Source organism: Dendrobates tinctorius, unplaced genomic scaffold (assembly GCF_039654945.1).
Source record: "Dendrobates tinctorius isolate UK_male_01 unplaced genomic scaffold, ASM3965494v1 ptg000075l, whole genome shotgun sequence".
In the NCBI taxonomy this organism is placed as follows: Eukaryota; Metazoa; Chordata; class Amphibia; order Anura; family Dendrobatidae; genus Dendrobates; species Dendrobates tinctorius.
In genome coordinates, this window is record NW_027361743.1 from 44596064 (window position 1) to 44608833 (window position 12770).

The 12770-nt window shown below is 42.0% G+C and overlaps 1 protein-coding gene across 2 annotated transcripts in view; it reads right to left on the reverse strand.

Moving 5' to 3' along the window:
• SERTM1 (serine rich and transmembrane domain containing 1) overlaps positions 1 to 12770 on the reverse strand; it is a 117236-nt gene that overhangs the window by 97550 nt on the left and 6916 nt on the right. The gene's annotated exons all lie outside the window — the stretch shown is intronic.

A 12770-nucleotide genomic window follows, 5' to 3' on the forward strand; every position in this document is an offset into this window, starting at 1 on the left:
AGTGCTTCTGGATACTATGGATTTAACATAATGGAGGTCCAGGCGCAAAATTCTCTTCCATTCAATGTGGATGAAAAGAATCTAAGCAGCCTCCTGTACAATATCTATATGCCCCAGATAACATATGAAAGGTATCCAGTATTTCATCATATATAGTACCAGTAGATACAATAGATGTGAAACATACTGTATATCAACAATACTTTCAGTGGATCTCCAGGCTGGTGTAAAGTTTTTGCTTTGCTTCAATAATGCATGGTTATAACGTGAGTAAGAACATGGCATCTAAAAAGACAATAATAAACAAGATTTATGTTTTTTTAGGAATTACACTAAATCAAATAGGAGAAATAAAAGGTTCCTACAATACAATACTCACATATAGTAGAATAACATCTATTAAATAACTAAATTAGATGTTAGTTGAAAGGACTTTTGTACAGGGTAGCTATAGCATAAAGATAGTAGTGTACATAGAAATAATGAGGCCCCTTAGCAAGAGTCTCTTTTGGGCCTCCTGGCAGAAAAAAAGACTTATGGTGGGATATGGCACATAGGCATAATGACAGAAGGGCATACCTGCTAACTATTAAACACAGGGAGTGAGATATGTATTGTACAGTACGATAAATGCCCCCACACACAATATGATGCCTTACAGTGAATTCCCCCACGTAATTTGTCTCCTCAGTATCCCCACATGTGCAATATGAATGATATCAAGATAGCAAGTTATCACAGTAGGATGTCACCAAAGTACTCCCTGACATAATACTCGCAGAGTGACAACCCCAAATAATTATGTCCCCATAGCTCCTCTCCTACAGTATGATGCTCCTACATCCTCCCACAGTCCTTTCAAACAGTAAGATGACCCGCACGTTACCCCACACAGAATGATGGCTCCACAGTCTGCCCTGCCCTCACAGTATAATATCCTCTACAGTCTGCCCCCACTGTTGGATTATTACACAATCCCCGAACACAGTATGGTGGTCCCACAGACTCTAACACAGTTTGATGGCCCCAGAGTCCTCCCACACAATATGATTGCTCCCACAGTCCTTCACACAGTATGATGGCCTTTAAAGATCTCAACCCCACACAATATAAAGCACTCACAGATCTCCACACAGTATAATGCCCCCACAATCCACCACACAGTATGCTGGCCCCAACAGCCCTCCACACAATATGATGCCTGCACGGGCCTCTCCCACTTACGCAGACAGTAAATTGCCTCCACAGCTCCCAATCAGTATAGTGGCCATCACAGATCCACATTTAACAGCCATCACAGCCCCAACTCAGTATGATGATCCAAAAGCCGCCCATATATTATGATGGCCACCATTTCTCACTCGCACAGTACGATGATCCTTACAGTCCCAACACACAAAATGATATTCCAACACTCCTTCATACACAGTATGGTGCCCACAACATCCAACCCACACAGTATGATAGCCAGTGTCAGTCTCGGGTGCTAAGGGCCCACCAGTAACATTGACTTTGGGGGGGCCCACTTTACACCTGCATACAAATATGACACTACCCTCGTTCACAAATTTACCTATGTCTCTATATAATAATAATAAACTGTGTAGATTGGTTAATTAATGATGAGATGCTTCATTTTCTGTACAGAGTGAATTATGCCAAGTCCTGTCCATACAGTGGCCCACTGGGGGATTCCCCTGTTACCCTATGGGCCAGTCCGAGCCTGATGATAGCCACTACACACAGCATAATGCCACTACATTACACACACAATATGATGTCCCACAGTTCCCCATATGGTATGGTTACAATAAAAAATGACTGAAAAAATATTAAAAAGAAATACCTCACCCCCTTTTTCCCGATGCACTGCTTTTGTCTGCGCAGCTTGTGGACTGAGGAGCCACACAGCAGTGGATTGTACAAGCAATCAAGCAATTAACTGGTTCATGTCAAGAATTTAGGACTTGAGCCACTAAAAAATATTACAAAAATAATATATATATATATATATATATATATATATATATATATATTCATATCACCCCCTTTTTCTCAGAATATGAGTAAAATCTAAAAATAAAATAAATATATGGTATTGTTGTCAAAAGCTGTGGAAAAAGATCTAAATAGCAGAATCACTGTTTTCTGGTCACTGTCTCCCATTTATGGACTAAAAAGATACCAGAAAACCATTTGGAGGCCAAAATTGTAATGATAGAAGCTACAGCTCGTACCTCAATAAAGAATAAGAATGAAATAAGAAAAGCTGTAATGGAACTCTTACATTAAACAAGCAAAACAGTTATCACTCCTAGAAGACATTAAAGCAAAGTGGGCCCACTGGGACTCTGTTGCCAAAGAGTCTACTTAGGCCTCCTTCACACATCAGTTTTTCGCCGTTAGGCGCGATCCGGCTTTTTTTTGTAAAACCGGATCCGGCAAAATGCAATGCCGGATCCAGTTTTTCCCCTTTGACTTGCATTAGCGCCGGATCGTGCCGGATGGCATTGCGTTTCATCCGTTTTTTGCCGGATCCGGCTACTTGTCTCATTCCGGCGTCTGGAAAAAACGGCTACAGTAACGTTTTTTGTCTCCGGCGAAAAAGCCGGAAGCGCCGGATCCGACGCTTCCGGCTTTTTGCCACAATGAAAGTCTATGGGCGCCGGAATGCGCCGGATCCAGAAAATGACGGATCCAGCCCCCAGGAAACAGATATAACCTGCTAGACGGATCCGGCAGAAAAACGGATCCGTTTCTACAGTTCTCCAAAATTTATGCCGGATCCGTTTTTTCTAAAAATAGCCGGATCGTGCCTGACGGCAAAAAACTAATGTGTGAAAGTAGCCTTATCCCTGGAGCCGAGTCAGCCGACTCTGATATTATACATTACACATATGGCAAGATACACCAGGTTTTTTTTTTCTTTTTTTTTTTTTTTACTGAAACTGTGATTGATCTTTCGTCCTGAAATCCTTGTTAAAGTAATTTCTCACATGAATAGTCTCGCCTGTATATAGCAATCATGACGTAAAACATTTGTCGCAAGTTCCTTTGTATGTGCAATGCTTTCCATTATCTACAGTATAGCACCGCATTGCAAGTATCTAAAGTAAATTACTTTCAGGGGTTAAAAAGAAATTAAATGTACTGCTCTTTATGGCATTCCCTTCACCACCAGTGCCTAGTTGTGTAGGTCATTTCCAGACTGCAAACATTTAACCCATTGGTGTCGTTGTTTTTATGTGTTCTGCAGATTGGTATTCACTAGTCTGTGGTTTGAGGCCTCCTGAATGGACCTCATAGGCTGTTTACAGCTACAAGTATTAATATTCACCAGTCCAGGCCACAATTAGGAATAGATGAAGAATACGGCCAACTAGGGCACTGTTGACTGTGATGGCAAATATAGTGATCAGTTGTTCAGTATGTTTGAGATTTTTAGGCTATGATGCGAACTTTCCTTTAGGCCGGCCTCGCACATTCGTGCTTCATGGCCCAGGTACAGACCAGGATGTATGGAGTGACTGCGGGACTCCTGATCAGATTTCCACAGCCTCATATACTGTTTCTCTATGAGGGTATTGAGTTCTGGTAAGTAGACCCACAGCCAGTCCGTAAATCATGGCTTGCACCCGGATTGTGAAACACGGATGTGTGAAGTCAGCCTAAGGAAAATGATGACAGAAACTCCTCCACTAACGAGAATACAGTCTTACACATTGAACAACTGGAATCCCTTGCTATAATAGCTTCATTTTATATGAATTATATAGGGATAGCAAATAGAAGTCTTTGAGCAAAACCATATAAACTCACAAATAACCAAAAGATGAAAAGGGGTGTCAGACAGTCCAAACCAATCCACATGTCCAAAGATGAGCATTATCGAATCTGACATGCTAAAGGAGTGTCCACATGCTGATGTAAGGGTGGTGGGCAATGACTGTCGCGTTCCTACCCCTGAAAACACCAATCGCGTCATGTGTATGTTGTCCTGCGTCTTCTGTATATATATTGTGTCATATAATGTGTTGAGATGTTTGCCTGTGTAATGTATAATACTGTTATTGGGCCACAAATAGTGTTTACCTTGGTAGCTAAAAAGTTCAATTTTATTGTCATCTGACCTCAGCCTCTTCCTCCATACATTTGTGGAGTCTCCCACATTTCTTTTGGCAAACTGAAAAGGAGCCTTACAATTTTTGTGTGTAGGTAAAGGCTTTTTTCTCCCTACTCTTCTATATATGCCACCTCTATGGAGTGTACAGCTTATTGTGGTCATATGGACAAATACTCTGGTCTCAGCTTGGGAACTCGGCTGCTCCTTCAGGTTACCTTTGGTCTCTGTGTTGCCTCTCTGGGCTGATAGTTTTGGTGGACGGTCCTCACTTGGCAGATTTGTTGGGGTACCATGTTCTTTCGATTTGATGATGATGGATTTGATGGTGCTCCGAGGAATTATGAGAGATTGGTATTTTTTTTTTATAATCTAACCTGGACTTGTACTTTTCAAAAACTTTGTCTCTGACTTGTTTGGAGATTTCGTTGATCTTCATAGTGTTCGGTTAGTGGTGCCTCTTGCTTAATGGTGTTGCAGCTCCTGCGGACTTTCAGATAAGGTGTGTATGTACTGACAGAGAGTGTGACACTTACATTGCACACAGGTGGCCTTCCTTTCGCTAAGCATGTGACTTATGAAGGTAATTTTTTGCACTAAAAATTTTTAGGGGGTTCAAAGCAAAATGGATGAATACATACGCACATGCCAATTTTTAGTGATTTGATTCCATAAATTTTAATTTATGCTTATATTTTTCTCACTTCACTTCACCAACTGCATCATTGACCAATCAAATTGCAAAAATATTTAAACACAGGTTGTAATGTAAGAAAATAGGTCAAAAACCAAGGTGGTGAATACTTTCACAAGCCACTGTAGCTTCCTGGCTGCAACGGTTGTAAAAAAATAATTGTTTTATCTGCTGCAGATCTAGCAGAGCTCGGAATCCTGAGCTCTGTTTAACCCCGTCCACACCACTGATTGGCTGTTTTCTGTGTACACCCTATATTGTTGGAAAGCTTCCAGTCGGTTTTCAAAGAGCAGCAGGACTAGATGGCTCAAGACACCTAGTCCTCTACTGATAATCTCCTGATGATTAATCAATGATTTTAATGAAATGGCAAAACACAGCCCAGTAAGTGACGCATTGCTGAAATCGGGGTGTTGACTCCTACATCATGCTGCTCTCAGATTACATAGAAAAAATCCACTGACAGAATTCTTTTAACAAAGGTGACCTGATCTTTAGAAAGTATTGCAAGTCCAGGTTTGTCCATTTCCAGTGAGTATTTCCAATGTCTGCTCGTCATCAGTTCATTTTGAAAAGGGGGGGTGGGGCTTATATTAATAACCAAACCAGCCCCTTTATTTGTCATGCATGGCCAAGCATAGACAGAAAAGGATCATTGTTTATTTTCTGAATTGCTACTGATGAGGAAGAAAGCTACAGAACAAAATAAGACAAGATACGAGGCGCAGAGTAGACAGATCTTCAGAAATGCTGATTATTCATTTCACAATACTGCAAAAGTAAGTGTACAAGCAACATCCATGTGTGATAGAGTATTACCTACGAAGGCAAATGAAACTTCAGCGAGATACTTCTGCTGAGGAGCAAAATGACCTTCTTCAAATAAATAGCCTCCATCTTGGATTCAGACCAGAAAGCCCTGCATGGGAGCAATGTTCCTTTTTGTCTCTGTGGCTTTGATTTTGGGCATTATGTTCTCATTAATATTGATAATGCATATTTTGAACTTAAAAGATGAAAGCACCACAGGGCATAAAGTATAAACCTGTCAAGTGTAAAAGAGCTGGTGTCCTGCACAGCATGGTGAAGGTGCCAACTGATTTGCAGTATGCAATTTTGCTTTCTGACAATTGTTGTCAAATATCAATAAAATGAAATAGTAGAATATTTTGTTTTTATCTTTCGCCAATTTGCACAATTTTGACACATCCTAGATTCAAAAGATCCAAGATTTGCAAAATACATTTTTTTCCAGTTTCCAGATGGGCATTCTGAATTATTCTAGATTTGTTTCTGAAACTATTAAACCATATTAAGGCAGGGGTGAGCAATTACATTCTCCAAGGAGCCACAAGAAGGACTGTTACTGTTTTGGAGGGCCGCACTAACTGGCCTAACTTAATTCTGCTTATTATTATTATTTTATATTAATTTTTATCACTTAATATTGAGCAGAGTTACTGTATTTTTCAAGCTATAAGATGATAAGATGCACCTAGGTTTTAGAGGTGGAAATTAGGACAAGAATTTGAAGCAAAAAATGTGGTCAATTCTGTACTTAATATCCCCTATCCTGGTATATATGGTCCCCTCATCCCCATCCTGATACACATGGCCTCCTCATCCCTATCCTGGTATGCATGTCCCCCCTCATCCCTACCCTGGTATGCATGGTTCCCTCATCCTTATCCTGGTATGCATGGCCCCCTCATCCCTATCCTGGTAGGAATGGTCCCCCTTATCCCTATCCTGACAGGAATGATCACCCTCATCCCTCTCTTGGTATGCAAGGCCCCCATCTCATCTTAGTATGCATGGTCCCATCCCTATCCTGGTATGCAGAGCCCCATCCTTAACCTGGTATGCATGGCACCATCTGAAAACATTAAAAAAAAACATTACACCTACCTTCCTGGTGTTCCCTCACAGCACAAGATGCTGCGAAGGAACGCTGGAAAGGTAAGTGTAATGTTTTTTTGTTTTTTTTATGTTTTCTGAAGGGGCCATGCATACCAGAATGGGGGTGGGGGCCAATCATACCAGGATGCTATTAAAGAGAAATGAATATTCATTGCCCTCCACGCCCATGGGCATGGAATGCAGTGAATATTCATTTCTATTTAGCAGTGTTCACAGGAGTAAGCCGCAGCAGCTGGCTCCTGCCTCTATGACCTCTGCTCCGTCGATGCCGTTCCCCACCTTCCCACCACAGCCAGAGCCGGTACATTCGAACTATAAGACGCACCCCCCCATATTCCTCCACATTTTTGGAGAAAAAAAGTGCGTCTTATAGTCCAAAAAATGCAGCAAGTCCTGTGACTCACCGCTACTGTTAATACATGTTAAGATAGGGCTTATTGTAACCTGCTTTCTTACTTGTAGCAGGGAATCAACACCATATAATTCACTTCTTTTTATAGAGTTTATATAAAGCAGTAAATAATACAGCACCTCTTATGCAGTCCTTGTACCTTGATCAACAGCTCCCAACACTATATAGTGCCCTCACAATCCCAAAATACAGTATGATGTCCCCGCATAGTATGATGTCACCACACAGCCCCTGAAACAGTATAATGTCCCCTCAAATATTGTTGTACACAGTTTTATGTCACCCACACAGCCCCCTTACACAGTATTATGTCTTCCACACAGCTCTCATGCTTAGTATGGTCATAGAATCATAGAACGTTAGAGTTGGAAGGGACATCCAGGGTCATCGTGTCTAATCCCCTGCTCAGTGCAGGATTCACTGAGCCATCTCAGACAGATGTCTGTCCAGCCTCTGTTTGAAGACTTCCCTTGAAGGAGAATTCACCACCTCTTGTGGCAGCCTTTTCCACTCATTGATCACCGTCACCGTCAAAAAGTTTTTTCTTATATCTAATTTGTATTTTCTACCTTCAGTTTCATTCCATTGCTTCTCCTGTTTCCATGTGCAAATGAGAATAAGGATGATCCCTCAACACTGTGACAGCCCTTCAGATATTTGTAGACAGCTATTTTGTCTCCTCAGTCTTCTTTTCTGCAAGCTAAACATTCCCAGATCCTTTAACTGTTCATCGTAAAACATAGTTTTCAGTCCGCTCGCCATCCTGTTAGCTCTTCTGTGAACTTGCTCCAGTTTTTCAATATATTTTTTTTAAATATGGTGCCCAGAACTGGACACAGTATTCCAGATAAGATCTGACCAAGGAGGAGTAAAGGAAGATAATTACTTCACATGATATAGACTCTATGCTTCTCTTAGTACATCAAAGATCTGTGATGGCTTTTTTGCTGCTTCATCACACTGTTGTTATTGCACACTCATGTGCAATCTGTGATCTATTAGTATACTCAAGTCTTTTTCACACGTGCTGTTGATTAGTTCTATTCCTTCCATTCTGTAGATGTATTTTTCATGTATCTTGTTCAGATGTAGAATCTTGCATTTCTCCCTGTTAAATACCATTCTATTAGTCGCTGCCCATTGTTCAAGTTCATCTAGATCCTTTTTCTGTCTTCTCTAGTGTTAGCTACCCCTCATAGCTGTTAGGACAGTGCCAGCGCCCATGCACGAATCCCCTTCCACCTTACTGCAGTGATGCTGGAGGGTTCACTTACCCGTCCGCATTACCTCAATGTCTGCTTCCTCCCAGAACATGCGCACGGCACTCATGTTTCTTGGGAGTGTGTTTAGGTTCCTGCCTCTTAAAGGGTGAGTGCGCACTTCTGAAAACATCCTTAGCCAATAGTCTGATATTTAAGGCACCCTCTGGCCATATGGTGACCTGTGGCTTCTTCTCCAAGGCCTACCCTGTCCCAGAGCACAATTGGTTGTCAATTAAGAAGGCCCTAGAGGAGTGCGGGTACCTTTTCGAGGGAGCAATCCATCCGGCCATCATATATACAGACTATAAGAACCTGGGCTCTCTGCAGTCCGCACAAAGACTGAACCCACATCAGACTAGGTGGTCAATAGTTTTTGTATTGTGCATTCTTGATGTTGTCTTAGAGTAAAGTTGTTTATTTTTACAAATTTGCAGTGAAATATGAAGTCCTCAAACCCTTTAGGTAGTATTCTTCCAATAATGACAGTGACAGAGCATTTGCCGTGTCCTTTTTTCATTATAAATTATTCCTATGATGTTGATTTGCTTACATTTCTTGCCAATCTCTTTGTAAGGTTTCCAGACATCTGATCATCCTCATTAAATCAATGCTACTGAAGACTAAGGTATGAGAATCAGATGCCCCAATGTCTCAGCGCTCTGCGAGCCAAGGTTCTTAGCTCCACCACAAAGCAGCCAAGCAATCCTGATGAAAATGAACCAGTTTATTAGCATTGCCGATTGAACCTACAAGGGCCAACCACCAACCCTCTTGGCGTACCTTTTACATAGAAATCCTGAAAGACAACGCTTGAAGGGGATGTTCAGGTGTAGTCTTAAGATGATAAGAAAACCTCTACTCTTGGGAAATGCTTACCTGCTCTAGATTTTCCTCTGTGTTGGCTTTGTTCCATCAGGGCACAGCTGTTAACAGCGACAATAGTGTAGCTGCATTGATTTATGCAGTAGTTTCTAATGTTTGGCTCTTTATCTCTCACAAAGCTACAATTACCAGCATGTCCTTAAAGGCAAAGGCTGTAGTTCTGCAATTGCAGGACAAGCACAGTTTTAGGAGCATTGGACTTACGGAAATCGTATCTAACTTTGAATCCAGGCTCATCATAGGCTTGTGTGATTTTACCATGGCTGTTAAGAGACCAAACACTGTCCAAAAATCAAAGTCTTGGACCTAATTGTTAACAATTAATTTTCTAACCTTTCCCTAAACTTTCATTTTATGCATATATTATATAAACAAATATGCTTAAAGGTGATTTGGGGGCACACTGAATTAAAGTACAATAATGCCTATCTGAAAGATTGTGCACTGTTCCTGAGTTGTGTGATGCAACTTCCTGCTCCTTGCTACCTGCTATAGTCTGTTCAAAGCAGAGAGCAGAGATTTCCTGTCTGTGGCTCAACCAGTAGCTCTGCAGTGATGTCATTGGGGGCATGGCCAGTGATCCTCATCAAGTTGTAAGTGACTGGAGATGTGCAGAGGGGATGGTGCAAGGCTACATTATAATAAAGGAATACATTGTCTGACTCACTGATTCCCGAGTTTCCTGCAATACAATGAGTCTGCCAGTTACTTTAGGAGAGTATCAGGATTGCACACAACAGGTGAAGTGAGAGGAATGTTAGAAAGGAACCTTAACCATCTTCATAATGTATAGTAGTCTCTTGATGTTGCTTTGTAGGTAGATGTGACTGCTCTTCCAGCTGGTTGGAACACACTGAGCAGAGTGTGAGAAGCGCTGCTTGCCTGTGACCGGCGGTGACATAATTGGGGTTACCGCCGGTCACAGGCAAAGATTCTCACACTCTGCTCATTGTGTTATGGCTGGCGTGGAGAGTGGTCGCATCACTGATGTGACTGCTTTCCAAACCATCCGGATCGTCAGGGGTCAGATATGGATTATCTTCTCATTGGACAAGGAAGGAATATGGTGTTTTATTATTTTTCACTTTTTAAAATATATGGGTAAAAGACGGTGGGGAGTTTTATTTTAAACTAGCTGAAGAGCCCGGCGCTGCCCGGGCATAGTAACTAACTGTGGTTATTTATAGCAAATTATAATTATCCTCCATCCCATAGTCCCGTGCCCATATACCCATCACACATCCTCCATTCCATAGTCGAGTGCCCATACACCCATCACACATCCTCCATCCCATAGTCCCATGCCCATATACCCATCACACATCCTCCATCCCATAGTCCCATGCCCATATACCCATCATACATATTCGCCATCCCATAGTCGAGTGCCCATATACCCATCACACATCCTTCAACTCATAGTCCCATGCCCATATACCCATCATACATATCCTCCATCCCATAGTCCCGTGCCCATATACCCATCATACATATCCGCCATCCCATAGTCCCGTGACCAAATACCCATCATACATATCCTCCATCCCATAGTCCAGTGCCCATATACCCATCACACATCCTCCATCCCATAGTCCCGTGCTCATATACCCATCATACATATCCACCATCCCATAGTCCCGTGCCCAAATACCCGTCATACATATCCTCCATCCCATAGTCCAGTGCCCATATACCCATCACACATGCTCCATCCCATAGTTCCGTGCCCATATACCCGTCATACATATCCTCCATCACATAGTCCAGTGCCCATATACCCATCACACATCCTCCATCCCATAGTCCCATGCCCATATACCCATAATACATATCCTCCATCCCATAGTCCAGTGCCCATATACCCATCACACATCCTCCATCCCATAGTCAACCATTATGACATCATTATGAGCGGCGGGGCTTGCGACCTATGATGACATCAGCGTCGCCATGGAAACCATTATGACATCATAATGAGGGGTGGGGCTTGATACGCACACACTTTTTCCCCCATTATGTACATAGGGGCATTATGACATCATAATGAGGGGCGGGGCTTGACGCGCACACAGTTTTTCCCCAGTATGTAGACAGGGGCAAAATTGTTTGGTGAATTGGAATGCGTGGGGTTAAAATTTTGCCTCACAACATAGCTTAGGACGCTCTCGGGGTCCAGACGTGTGACTGCCAAATTTTGTGTCTGTAGCTGCGACGGTGCGGATGCCTATCCCGGACATACACACACACACACATACATACATACACACACACTTTGAGCTTTATATATTAGATAAAGGACTTTATTCTTGTTTCTTTATTACAATCTTACTATAGGGTTAGTAAAATACTACTGAAAATACAAGCCAACTGTCTGTCTGCTTTAGCTTGGCTGGTTATCAAAAAATCAGGGGGACCCCAAGCCAGTTTTTAAATTATTTATTTAAATAATTAAAAAAAGAAACAACGTGTGACTCCTCTTTTTTAGATAATCAGCCAAGAAAAAACTGACAGCTGGAGGCTGCTTCCGCATCTGGTCATTTTCAAATTTATCAATTCCGTTAAAATCTGTATGTGCTATTATTCGGTCACTATGTAGCTTGAATATGTGGTCTGGTCATAGTGTGACAGTATTTGGTCTTTGTATGTGGTATTATTCGGTCACTTTGTGGTGGTAATATGTGATCTGGCCATGGTGTGGTGGTATTAGTTCCTTCTAAATGGTAATATTTGGTCACTATGTGGTGGTAATATGTGATCTGGTCATGGTGAGTCAGTATTTGTCCCTTGTGTGCTGTATTATTGGTCATTTAAAAAAAATGAATGTGACACGTTCCCTTAAAGAAAAACAAAGAAAAATATACCTAAAACAGAAAAACAAAAGCTGATGGTTATGTATGTGATATGGTGTTTGATGGAAACTGTTAATGTGTGATTGGTGAGGATGTGGTGCAGACGTGAAGTTTGTGGTGGAACTGTGGAAGATTCGAGGGGTGGAGGCAGAGGTGGGGTGAAACCTAGGTGGAATCTCAAGGGGGCCCAAAAATGCTGCCTCATGCACATGACCACCTACAACCTCCTCTACTAGTGTCAAATCACTTTCCTATATTACTCTTTCTGATACTTCTTAGTCACCTGCTTTCCCTCAGCCCATTTGTTTGCTCTACAGAGCTTTAAGCTACCTATAGGCGGGCTGGCTATAAAAATTAGATGGCTATTGGCCAAAAGATGCTCCCAGGCACAGTATCGCTCACTCTATCGCGTTTCTGCACTCTCTTTGAGCAGGCCACGGACTGACATGTTGGCTGGCAGATTAACCAGTCCATAGTTTCCTATTCCTGATCAACATCTTTCCAGACCTTCAGTTGGCTAGTGCTCCCATAGACATTAGACCATCGATATCGGTGAGTTCAGCCAACATTAGTCTAATGTGTATTGGGGTCTTTAGTTCACTTCAACTTTGTAGCAGGCTCCCTTATCACA